Source organism: Cannabis sativa, chromosome 2 (assembly GCF_029168945.1).
Source record: "Cannabis sativa cultivar Pink pepper isolate KNU-18-1 chromosome 2, ASM2916894v1, whole genome shotgun sequence".
Classification (NCBI taxonomy): Eukaryota; Viridiplantae; Streptophyta; class Magnoliopsida; order Rosales; family Cannabaceae; genus Cannabis; species Cannabis sativa.
Window position 1 is genome coordinate 71,033,372 of NC_083602.1, and position 13,154 is coordinate 71,046,525.

The 13,154-nt window shown below is 39.5% G+C and overlaps 1 non-coding gene across 1 annotated transcript; it reads right to left on the bottom strand.

The window, feature by feature from the left end:
- Window positions 1-983: 983 nt before the first annotated feature.
- LOC115721478 (small nucleolar RNA R71) lies at window positions 984-1,090 on the bottom strand. Its single transcript, XR_004012499.2, has one exon. It is a non-coding gene; the product is annotated as a small nucleolar RNA R71 (small nucleolar RNA).
- Between the last annotated feature and the right edge of the window lie 12,064 nt (window positions 1,091-13,154).

Genomic DNA, 13,154 nt, shown 5'->3' on the forward strand with positions numbered 1-13,154 from the left:
CTCTGGAAAGAACATAGCACTTCTCCAAATGCAAGTAAACTCTGTTGTAGATTATCATATCAGTAAAACCCTATGTCTGATAAATCTAGGAATCTTTATTCACATAGTCATGTTTAGTTTCCAATGTGTTGACAGCACAATAAACAAGATCAAATATGTGAAAAGGGTTTCAGATGAATTTATACATTATTCATATATAATCATGAAATAAATCATGTGAACCATGCAACATTAAATGTTATTTCTGATCTATATTAATAAGAAAATCTGATTATATTGAAATGAGTTTTATTTAGGGCATAAAACCCAACAAGTTTTTGGCACCGTTGCCGGGGACTTTAAGTTCTAAATTTTGTTTTATCAACTAATTGACATTCTAATAATTTCTGTGCTTTTAATCTTGCTGGTTTGTGCTTTAAAATCTCAGGTATCTATAGTGTATGAACCAACAAGAGGACTTTGAACTTGCTCCTATTGACCCCGACATTGAACGCACATTCCGAAGAAGAAGAAGAGTTCAAAATGCTAAGGGTCGAGACATCATGGCTGAGAATCTTGATGATGATGGAATTGCTCAACAAATTGTTAATCCCATCATATTGGCAGATGATCGAGAAAGGGCTATACAAGAGTATGCAGCCCCCATGTTTAATGAGCTCAATCCAGGCATTGTGAGGCCTGAAATACAAGCACCGCAGTTTGAGCTCAAGCTAGTGATGTTTCAAATGCTCCAAACCGTGGGGCAATTCAGCGGGATGCCAACTGAAGATCCTCACCTCCATCTTCGTTCATTCTTGGAGGTGAGTGATTCTTTCAAGATCCAAGGAGTGAGTGAAGAGGTGTTAAGGTTGAAGCTATTCCCATTCTCACTACGAGACCGAGCTAGATCATGGCTCAACACTTTGCCTCCTGATTCTGTTACCAATTGGAATGATCTTGCTGAGAAATTTCTGAGGAAATACTTTCCTCCTACTAGAAATGCAAAATTCAGAAGTGAGATCATGTCTTTTCAGCAACTTGAAGATGAGTCTACAAGTGATGCGCGGGAGAGGTTTAAGGAACTTTTGCGAAAGTGTCCACATCATGGCATTCCACATTGTATAGAGATGGAGACTTTTTATAATGGTCTAAATGCAGCTTCTCGAATGGTGCTAGATGCATCGGCCAATGGTGCTATTTTGTCGAAGTCTTACAACGAAGCATTTGAGATTTTGGAGACCATTGCAAGTAACAACTATCAATGATCCAACACAAGAGCTCCAACAAGTAGAAAAGTGGCGGGGGTCCTTGAGGTAGATGCAATAACAGCTTTGATAGCTCAAATGGCTTCCATGACGAATGTTTTGAAGAATTTGAGCATTGGGAACTCTAAAAATATTAAACCAGCTTCTGCCATTCAAACTGATGATGTCTCATGTGTATTTTGTGGAGAAGGGCATGTATTTGAGAAGTGTCCCTCTAATCCAGAGTCCGTTTGTTACATGGAGAATCAGAATTTTAATAGAAACAATGGGGCATTCTCAAACTCTTACAATCAAGCATGGAAGAATCATCCTAATTTGTCTTGGGGGGGTGGTCAAGGAGCAAGCTCAAGCACCGCACCAGCCCAAGGAAGACAAGCATATCCACCGAGTTTTTCACATCAACCGCGACATTCACAACATGCTCAAAATTCCTAACCGAGTTCTTTGAAGAGTCTAATGCGGGATTATATGGCCAAAAATGATGAGATGATAAAAAGTCAAGTTGCCTCTCTTCAAAACCTTGAGTTGTAACTTGGACATTTGGCCAATGAATTAAAAGCTAGGCCGCAAGGTTCTTTGCCTAGTGACACGAAAAATCCAAGGAGGGATGGGAAGGAACAATGCAAATCCATTCAACTAAGGAGTGGCAAGCATCTGAAAAATTCTGAGGAGGAAATAAAGGGTAGTGGGGAGCCCACTTCAATCCAAACTGACGAAAAATTGAGTAACAAAACTGTCCAGGAATTTGCTGATACCAGCCCAGTTGATACAGCAAAGGGTCAACAACCTGACAGTCAGCAATCCGCACCAGTATGTTCTAGTTCTAAACCACCCCTTCCATTTCCTCAAAGATTTCGGAAACAGCAGCAAGATGGGCGATTCAGGAAGTTTTTGGATGTGTCGAAACAGCTCCATATCAATATTCCCTTGGTAGAAGCGCTAGAGCAAATGCTGAATTATGTCAAGTTCTTAAAAGATATTTTGACGAAGAAAAGGAGGTTAGGGGAGTTTGAAACTGTAGCTCCCACCGAGGGCTGTAGCGCTATGTTGAAGAACAAAATTCCACCTAAATTGAAAGATCCGGGCAGCTTCACAATTCCAATTTCTATTGGGGTCGACATGTTGGAAGAGCTCTTTGTGATTTGGGAGCTAGTATTAATCTCATGCCCATGTCTATTTTCAAGAAGTTGGGAATTGGAGAAGCAAAAGGCCAACCACCGTCACTTTGCAATTAGGGGATCGTTCCATGGCTCATCCGGATGGAAAAATTGAAGATGTTTTGGTACAAGTAGATAAGTTCATCTTTCCGGTGGACTTCATTATTCTTGACTATGAGGAAGATAGGGAAGTTCCAATCATTTTAGGGAGGCCATTTCTTGCCACGGGAAGGACTTTGATAGATGTTGAAAAAGGAGAGCTCACCATGAGAGCTCAAGATGAGCAAGCCACATTTAAGGTTTTCCATCCCATACGTGCTCCGGATGCAATAGGAGAATGCTTAGAAATTGGAGATATGGATCCTAACATGGTTGAGGAGTCCAAATTCAAAGTTAGTAAGAAGGTGAGAAAGAAGATTCCCCTTAAAGAAATTGCTAAGGATCACGAGCCACAAGAAAGCAAAGACAAAGCATCATTTGACCCTAAAAAACCACCCAAAAAGAAGAGAAAGAAAAAGAAGCTTAGTAGAAAAATTTGGTCTCAAATGTTTGAAGTTGGGCAACAAGTGATTTTTTCCAACTCTTTAACGAAGGCTACTCATGGACGACTAGATTCAAGATGTGATGGATCTTTCTTGGTGGTGAGAGTATACCCCGATGGGGTGGTGGAACTTCATGAAGCACTTTCAAGAAGAAAATTCTTAGTGAAAGGCCAAGGAGTGAAGTTTGGGAGTGGAGAGGTCAACCGAGAAAAGGCCTCTATTTCCTTGAAGGATGCTTGATGTTTGTAATTTGGGGGTGCCAAAAGAAAAAAAAAAGAGATTGAATTGAAAAACAAAAACAAAAAAAAAAGAAAGAAAAGAAAAATGAAAAAAAGAAAAAAAAATGAAAAGAGAAAAAAAAAAAAGAGAAGAAAAAATTCAATAAAGGCACCCCAAGAAAAAAAAAGCAAAGAAAAAAAAAGATAAAAAAAAATATAGATATATTATAATTAGTTTAAATAAATGTCATGGTGAATTTAAGAAAGTATTTCCTTTCTTTGTGCAGAAAATCAAGTGAAGAAGGCAATGGAGTGTTGAGATTTCAAGATGGGCAAAAGAAATTAAGTTTGGGGTGGAAAACTGTTACCCAGTTGCTATAGCAAAGGCTTAGCAACACTATTTGGCAGCAAGAGGTGTTTTGGTACTAGGCTGATCAAATGAATTTGGGTTTGAAAAAAATAGAGTGAGTGGTTTGTTAAAGAAAAACATGTGACTGAAATGTTGTTTATGATGCAATCATTGGATATGTCTATTTTTGTTCAGATAAATCATTTGGGGTTGTACTTAATTTTGAATTGAGTGAGCCCAAGTTGATTGTGGAGATACAAGGATCCCATTTTACACTAGTTTAATCAATTTTGGGCCCAATTATTTGGTCAACTGGGCCCCAGCAAGTGTTGACCCGCCCACTTATTGCTCAAACCAACATTCAACCCTACACTATCATCATCATCTTCACTTCCCTCTTCTCAGCCGACTGCCACTCACGAACCTTGTAGTACCAACATCCATCTCCATTCAGTTCATCAGAAGCCCTCAACCACCAAATCGCACCTAACCACTCAACCACCAGTAGCAATCACTAGCCCGAGCCATTCCCAGTCGACCATCACTCACCTCAGTCGCTCCGTCCAACAGCACTAGCACCCCCAAAGACACACATTTCAAACCAACCACCGTTCCACCTGAAATTACCATTTCCCGAGTCGAACCACCAAGCCGAGCCATTTTCAGTCGACTCCGCCACCAAGTTGAGCTTCAATTCAACCACATCATGTCAGCAACCCTCCTTCATCACCCCCAGTTCTCATTCTCTTCCACGAGATCCAAAATTAGCAACCCAACTGCTAACTCGAACCAGTTTACACCAGCAAGCAACCACGAGTCACTAATAGCCATCACAAGCTTCGCACAATCACTTTGCCCACATCGATCAACAACCGAGCCTCCATTTGACTAACACACATCTCCAACTGAACCAAGGGAGCCAACTGACCATTTACAATCCATCCAGTTTGTCAAAATAAAATTATATATATAATTAAATTGCTAAATATGTTGTTGTTGTTGATTCGGGTAATATAATAGATGCTTGGAAGTTGGTTTATTTGGTGAGAATGATTTAAATTGGGTACATTGATAATTTGAAATTGGTGGTGTAGCTTTTCAATTGTTGGTGTGATATTGGAATTTTGATGTGGTTTTGAATGATGAACTGCTTGGTTGAAACTATTTGATTTGAATTAGAATTTGGTGTAGTATTGGAAGTGTTGTGACCCTTGGACAGATTTTTGTTAGAAGCTTTGTTGTTGTTGTTTGAGTAGTTCAACCTGAAAAAAAAAAGAGAAGTAAAAGCAGGGAGCATTTGTTGTGGCTGCCAAGTTCCCACAGATTCCTCAACAGGTTCTCGACTCGTGGGCAGCGCTATTGGCTTCGAATCCGGAGGAGCCCCACGAGGGCTCCGAGTAGAGGGAGTTTCCTAATACCTACGCTACTTTATATTTTTCTGTTATGTGTCATTTTTAGTTTGTATTGTGCTAATGGTGTGTTGTCTTTTGTGTTTTAAGCTTTTATGCCATGTCATTTATGTGTTTGTTAGTTTGACAATGAGAGATTCAAGAGTTTTTATGTGGCCTAGTGTTCTGCTCGATGATGATATTTTCCGCTCATTCCATTTATGTGCTGCCTAATTTTATATGTTGCATTTGCATGTTGAAATTGTTGGATATCATGGATGTTTCTCCTTAGTCTCTCCTTAATAATGCATACTTTTATTTTCCCACCATGCTTTGCATTTTTCATACGATTGCTTCACATATATACTTTTAGCATCTAGAATTGGTTAGTGCATCTCCTTGAAGCGAAATCCTAGCTAGACTTGTCCCTTAGAAATGATTTAGGCCATCTTTGGACGTTTGAGCCTTTCTAACCTTCCCTATAAAATCAATTTTTCCCTAGCCACCCAAGTTTGAGTCGTTTAGCCTATTCTTGTTGTGCAACCCAATCATACATATCACATCAATCCTAATTTGCATTTCCACACATGTCCTAAATTAATTGCTCACTTGTCAAGAGCCAAGTTTCACATTAAGTTTGGGGTGAGTGCGGTAAGTGTAACTTGTGGCGAGCTAATTCAAGATTATACTTAGCCACATTGGGGACAATGTTGGGTTGTAAGTTTGGGGTGGGGGAATTAGCTCACAAAGTATATTAGTATGCACTTTCAATTAACCTTCTCTTGCTATCTATTATATAAGTATAATATAATAATAAATTTCTTTTTAATATATATATATGAAAAAAAAAATCAGCAATGAAAAGAAAAAAAATGTGCTTGCAACTAAGTTTGGGGTGTTTCCCCCCATTTTAGTTAAAAAAAAAAATAGATAAACATAGCAAGAGAGGTCTATTCCAATACCATGTACTTGTGAGTATAATGAATTAGGGAAGTGAGTCAAGAGAAAAAAATCATAAGGAAGAGGCTCGTTTTTTTTTTTTTTTTTTTTTTTTGATGAATAAGGTATTTTATTGCTCAAACCAAACTTTACATCACAGCAATTTACATCTCAACAAGCTATTTCCTGTCACTAACTTTAATCATATACATTTTATATTTTCACAATCCAATCCATGTCTTCATCCTTTGCTTTCCTAGGAGGGAAGGCTTTAATCCTTAGCAAGCTGAGTTGTTTGCTTTTCTGTACAGCCGTGGAGGTCAGCCACAGTTGCTGGTTCCATAGAGCTTCATTTCTGGCCATCCATATGTGGTACACAAGGCTGGCCACAACTGTGTTCACCATGCTTTTTCTTGTTGCAGTAAGACTCTTTGAATGATGGCAGGCTTTCAACAATTTTGTGATGTCTTCTGCTGTTGTTTTCCATTGCAGTAAGTCTTTAGTTTGCTGCAGACAGCTTGAACTATATTCACATTTAAAAAATAAATGTTGACTAGTCTCTTCTTCCTTGCCACACAGGACACAAGCTGTGTCAATTCTTTGATATCTACTTACTCTTTCTTTGGTATTTAGCCTTTTCCAAAATACTAGCCATAGTATGAATCTATGTTTGGGAATAATTAACCTATCCCAAACCAGATTACACCATGGAAGTTTTGGTTGTTCAGGAAATAAGTCATGATATCCCTGTTTAACCCGATATCTCTGTTGTAGGAAGCTATCCATGTCCATTTTCTGCTTGAATCTGTCTTTTACTGCTACTATTTTCTTCCAAAACCAGCTGCAATCTTGTGGAGCTGTGTAGTTCCACCAGTTTTGATCCTTCAGATAAATCATGTGTATCCATTTTACAAAGAGGCAATCCTTTTTGCTTGCTATGTCCCACACATATCTTCCCAAAGCTGCTACATTCCATTGATGTATGTTTCGAAACCCCAAACCACTAGCCGATTTGGGTCTGCATATGAACTCCCATGCCACAAGCCCTGGACCATTCCCCTCTTGAGTACCTTTCCATAGAAAGGACCTGCAAGTTGCTTCAATTTCATTCAACAATTTCTTAGGTAGAATAAAAATCTGAGCCCAGTAGGTGTGAATAGCCAACAAAACCGAGTTAATCAATGTAACCCTGCCCATATAGGATAGGTTTTTTGAACTCCAACACCTAATTCTACTAGTCATCTTCTCCAGCAAGCATTGACATTCTGCTCTAGAAATTTTCCTTGAGCAAATCGGTACACCCAGGTATCTAAATGGCAAGAAATTTCTTTTAAAGTTTGATGCCTCCAGGATCCTATTCACTTCAACATCAGCCATTCCCGAGCAATATATGGCTATTTTATGATCATTTGGCATTAGTCCCGAAGTAGATGAGAACAATTTTAGGCCTTTGAGCAAAAGCATTATGGAAATGAAATCACCATTGCAAAAAACAAGCAAGTCATCCGCAAAGCATAAGTGATTCAATTTGATTTGTCCACATCTATCATGAAATTTAAATCCAGGCCACTCTCCTACTTTTGTAAAAATTCTCGAGAGATACTCCATTCCCAATACAAAAAGTAGTGGGGACATGGGATCGCCCTGTCTTAATCCTCTCTTAGTGTTAAAAAATCCACACATAGAGCCATTCAAGAGCAAGGAGAATTTAGGAGTGCAAATACATTCCAGGATAAGAGAAATGAACTTACGAGGGAAGCCAAGTGCCTTCATCATCTCTTCTATGAATCCCCATTCTATAGTGTCGTACGCCTTCCTTAGATCAATCTTGATCATGCAACTCGGTTTGCAATTTTTCCTCCCATATAGCCTTACCAGGTCTTGGCACACTAGCACATTATGCGCAATAAATCTCCCATGTGTGAAGCCTCCTTGGTTCGCAGCAATGAGATCAGGAAGAATCCCCCTCAATCTATTGCATAGAACTTTAGTGGCTGTTTTGTATATAACATTACAACATGAGATTGGCCTGAAATCCACTACACTCTTTGGGCATTTTAATTTTGGAATTAAAGTAATAGTGGTAGTATTAATCTCTTTTAAAATTTTTCCAGATTTTAAAAAAGATAATACTGCCTCTACTATCTCATCCCCTACAAATTTCCAATTGTCTTGGAAAAAGGCGCTTCCATATCCATCAAGTCCAGGGGCCTTGTCCCTATCAATAGTAAAGATAGCATCTTCGACCTCCTTCCTTGTATATTCAGCCAATAGAATATCCTTGTGGATGCTTGTTATCTTAGGTCCCAAATCCATAATTGCTTGAACAACTTTCCTTCTGTCTGGTATTGTAGATCCCAAATGCTTCTGGTAGTAATCTAAAAAGGCATGCTGAACTTTTTCAGGGGTGTCACACCAATTTCCATAATCATCTTCAATCGAAAAAATTCTATTTTTAATCCTTCTCAATTTTAAAGAAGCATGGAAAATGTGTGAGTTTTCATCCCCATATTTGGCCCAACTCACCTTAGCTTTTTGCGCCATGAAACTAGAGAAAGCTTTACTAACTTCTGTAAATTTATTCCTTAGTTCCTGCTCTTGGTTCATAAGCTCCTCATTCTATGGCTCCTTATTCAACTTCACTTGTAACTCAGTCAAAGCTTCCCTTGTAGTCAACATTGTTTTTTGAATATCTGTATACCCGGTTTGGTTTATGTTCTTCAGCACCAGCTTCACCTTTCTTAATTTCTGCACTATACCATACATTTTTGTCCCTGTAATGTTTCCCTCCCAGGCCTTGGATACCAATTCATCATACTCAGTAGCTTGTTTCCACATATTGAAATATCTAAATGGTTTCCTCCCACAGAACCTATCTTCCTAGATAGTCACCAAGATAGGACTATGATCGAAACTAAGTTCAGGAAGGAAAACTGCTTCAGAACAAGGAAAGGCATTGATCCAATGTTAATTGACCATTGCTCTATCTATTTTGAAAAAAATTCTCTCTTCAGGTTTTTGCTTGTTGTTCCATGTGTAGAAGGACCCTGAATACTTCAAATCTGCCATGTTACAGTTCTCCATACAATCTTGCAATCTCTGAGATGGAATACATTGGGCTCTTCTTCCTATTCTTTCATCTCCATTCATTATCTCATTGAAATCTCCCATTAGAATCCATGGCTCATTAATTTTCTTTGCCAATTCCTCTAGGTCAGCCCATAACTCTTCTCTCTTTTTCTCATCATTAAAAGCATAGATTAGTGACACAAAGAACTTCCCTACTTGCTGTTGTGATTGCACATAACAATGCATTATTTGGCTAGAGCAATATTTAATATCTATTGAGTAGACATTTGGTTGCCAAGCTATTACTATTCTTCCTTTGTCTAACCAAGGATTATTGTTTGAGAAACACCAACCTTGGAAGAGACTTGTATACAGAGTTCCCATATTCTTATTCTGCACCTTTGTTTCTAAGAGACTAACAAACCCAGCTTGCTTTGAATACATCAATTGCTTGATCTCATTATGCTTATTCTGGCTGTTAATCCCTCTCACATTCCAGCATAAAAACCTATCCATTTGAGGACGAGGGATCTCCCTCCCCTCCTGTTTTGTGCCCAAATTCCTGGTCTGTTATACCACAATCCATCTCAGTGCCTACTGCAACATCAGCAGCATCATGAAGGGATTCAAACATATTCTTTGTCATTGCCCCTTTTGCCTCCTTCATTGACACTACTTTTTTCCCTTTGCTGACCTTTTGAAACCCTTCATCATCCAGCTGCTTCTCTACATTCATTACTGGTTTCTTAGGCACCCACATTTGTTTCCCTGCTTCTTTTTTCTCCTCTTTTTTCCTGCAATCTGAAGTGCTATGGCCAATTCCAGAGCAGTTGTAACAAACTAAAGGAAACCATTCATATTTAACATCTAGATCCACTTCATGATCAAACTCATCAATAAAACTGATTTTTTCAGGAAAATCTTGTGCTAGACTTACTTGAATGAGGATCCTGGGATATTGCAGCCGATCCCTATTTTTGGTAACATTATCGACTTGCAAAGGAACTCCCAGCTGGCCTGCAATTTTGAACAGAGAAGCTTCTCCCCAGTATTTGATGTCCAGACCTTTTAGCTGAACCCAAGTAGGCACATTAGTACCTTCCTCTTTGGTGAAATCGTCGATAGGGTTCCAGGGTTTCATCACCATTGGCTTACGATCAAAAAACACATACCCCTGCTGCATCACTTTGTCTCTTTGTTCTAAACTTTGAAATCGGATAATGAAGATGCCTTTGGCTAGCAATCCAACCTTAACAACCTCATCTTTCCAAATTCTCCTCACGAAACCTTCCAGTATGCTAATTGGAGGATTAACTCCAATAACATAACAAACCACAGATGGTTGCCAGAAATTACCTTCATCTTCGATATCGGCAAACTCTATCTTGACCTTCCTCTTTGTTCCTTCCTTCCCTGGATCATTCTTCAATTGATCAAAAGAAGATTCCAGGTTCCTGACAATGTTAGATCTGAGAATTGGGGGAGAAATCCTCTTCCCAGAATTAATATCTTGAGTAGCTCGATTCGCAACCGTAAGCCAATCGGAGAAGTCTTGGGGAATCTCACTCTGCCTAATAATCAGTTCCTCTGACTCCTCCGAAGAGAAGACTTTTTCCACATACTGTTCCATTGAATGATGGCACTGTTCCATTGGCTCTTCAGCTTCCTCAACTTCTAGTTCTTGAATCCTAAGTACAGCATCCATAGATCGAGTCTTAATGACTCTATCCGAGGATGAGGGACCAGCTTTCTTGCCCTTTGATTTCCCTTTTCCAGCCATTTTCGCTCTTTTTGCCATAGCTCCGGTGAAACACCGAAAGAGAGAGAAGGGCGAGAAAAATATGTTTTTTTAAGAGGCTTGGTTTTGGACAAGTGAAGTGGTTAGGTCTTGAGCTAGCGTAAATACATCCTTTACCATACCCTAACCCAAGCCTCACATTACAAGCCTAGTAAAGTCCTATTGATCAAGGGGATAAGTTTGGACTACATTAGTGGAGAGGAGTGCACTAATCCAACTTATGGAGCTGAAATGAATGAAAAAAAAAAGTTTAAGGTAGTTGTAGGAAAGTTCAAAGTTTTGGTGGGATATACTTGTATAAATTGTTGATTAGGTGACTTTGGGGAGGTATTAATGTTATCCAACGAGAAAAGTCAAAGGGGCAGCATATAAAGTTACAGCAAACACATTTTTCCATTCCATTTTTTCTGAGAGCATCGATGTTCGCTAGGCCAAATTGAATTTCTATGGAATCTCTCATTTGTCTTGTGTGTTAAGTCTTTGTGTAAAATTTGTTGTTGTGTTTTATTTTTTTTGAGTTTTTTAAATTCTCAATTGATGATAGCCTAATCGGAGATCAATCTTAGAGAAGATTGTCTTCCCCTGAAGTTTATTGAATAGGTCGACGATCCTAGGTAAAGGATACTTATTCTTGATAGTCAGTTTATTTAGTTCCTGGTAGTCAATGCACATGCATAGGGATCTGTCTTTCTTCTTAAAAATAATACGGGAGCTCCCCAAGGTGACACACTTGGTCTTGAAAACCCTAGGTCAAGCATCCTCTGAAGCTAAATTTTCAATTCTTTAAGCTCTTCCAGAGCCATTCTGTATGGTATCTTAGAAAATGTTCTGCTCCAGGTGCTAAATCAATAACAAAATCTATTTCTTGTTGCGGTGGTAAACCCAAAAGTTCATCAAGAAAAACATCTAGAAATTCTTGAACCACCCTGAAGTCTTTAGGCCGAACTGAATCAGGTCATGTGGTATCCAATAACACTGCCAAAAACCCTAAGCATCCATCTTGTAACAAATCTCTAGCTTTCAATACCAAAATTACCGGAATTTGGGATCGCTGAACTGATCCCACAAATACAAATGGTTCCTTTCCCTTGGGTTGGAAGATCACCATCTTTCATTTACAATCAATACTAGCTGAGTACTTAGACAAGAAATTCATTCCAAGTATGATGTCGAAATTCAGTAATCCCAACTCTACTAAATAAGCACTCAACTCTCTATCCTCAATTATGATTGTCATAGACCTAACCCACCTTTTAGAGATAGCTAATTCTCTGCCAGGCAATAGGGTTCCAAACCCTTTATCATAGCTATCATACGGTCTACCCAATTTATCAAAAAATTTAGCCACCACGTAGGAATGAGTGGCCCCAGAGTCAAACAATACAGAGAAGTAAGAGTTGTTAACCGAGAGCTAACTTGTAACAGCTGAGGGGCTGGCTTCTGCATCAGCTTGAGTAAGAGCAAACACCCTTGCTGGAGCAGGCTTTGATGCAGTCTCTATTCTTCTTTCTTAAGTTGCAGAGAGTCTTTCTTATAGTGTCCAGGCAAACCACACTGGAAACATTCTCACCCTCTACACTCACCTAGATGATGCTTCTTACAACTGGGACATTCTGGGTAAGTGTATAAGGTTTCGAAACCACCCTGACGGTTACCTCAACCTTGGTTTCCTCGAAACCTCTTTTTTTGATTTGAGCCACCAGGTGCAAATGGTGTCTTTCTCTTCTGGTCAGTGGTCAACTCACTACCAGCCCTACCATAACCAGAGGTAGGAGGACTAGTGGATCCACTAATAACTTGAGTCCCTCGGGACTCCTGGATGCACTCAACTATGCCCTCAGCTCACATGCCTTTCCCACCATATCGGCATAGGTGGTGTTATCATCGGTGGTAATCATAAGGTCATGTATAATTTTGGGATTCAATCCATACAGGTACTTTTCTTTCTTGCTGAAGTTGGCTGTCACAATTCCTGAGGCCAACCTAGCCAATCAGTCAAACTGAGTTATGTTCAGTAACAGACATATTTTCCTTCTGGGTGAGCTGGGTAAATTCTTTTCTCTTTGCACTTTTGACTGCCTCGTCATAATACTTTGCATTAAACAATTCCTAGAACTCTTCCCAGGTAATGGTAGTAACGTCTCGAGTTGGGGCCACCATATCCCCACCAAACCAGGGCCTCGTCCTGGAATTAGAATGTGGACAGGCCACTCTGTCATTGCTGGTGACACCCATAAAGTTCAGGATTCGTGTAATAACCGCCAGCCACTTCTCGGCTTTCATCACATTGGGACCTCCCAAAAAGATTGGAGGTGCTTGCTTGCAGAACCTTTCGTACAGTGGTTCCATCCGGTTCATAACAGCAATCGACCCTGCCTGCACAGCCGGGGTAGGAGACACCTGCATCTTTAGAACAGGCATTGCAGTACCACCCTGCTGCCTCAGGCATC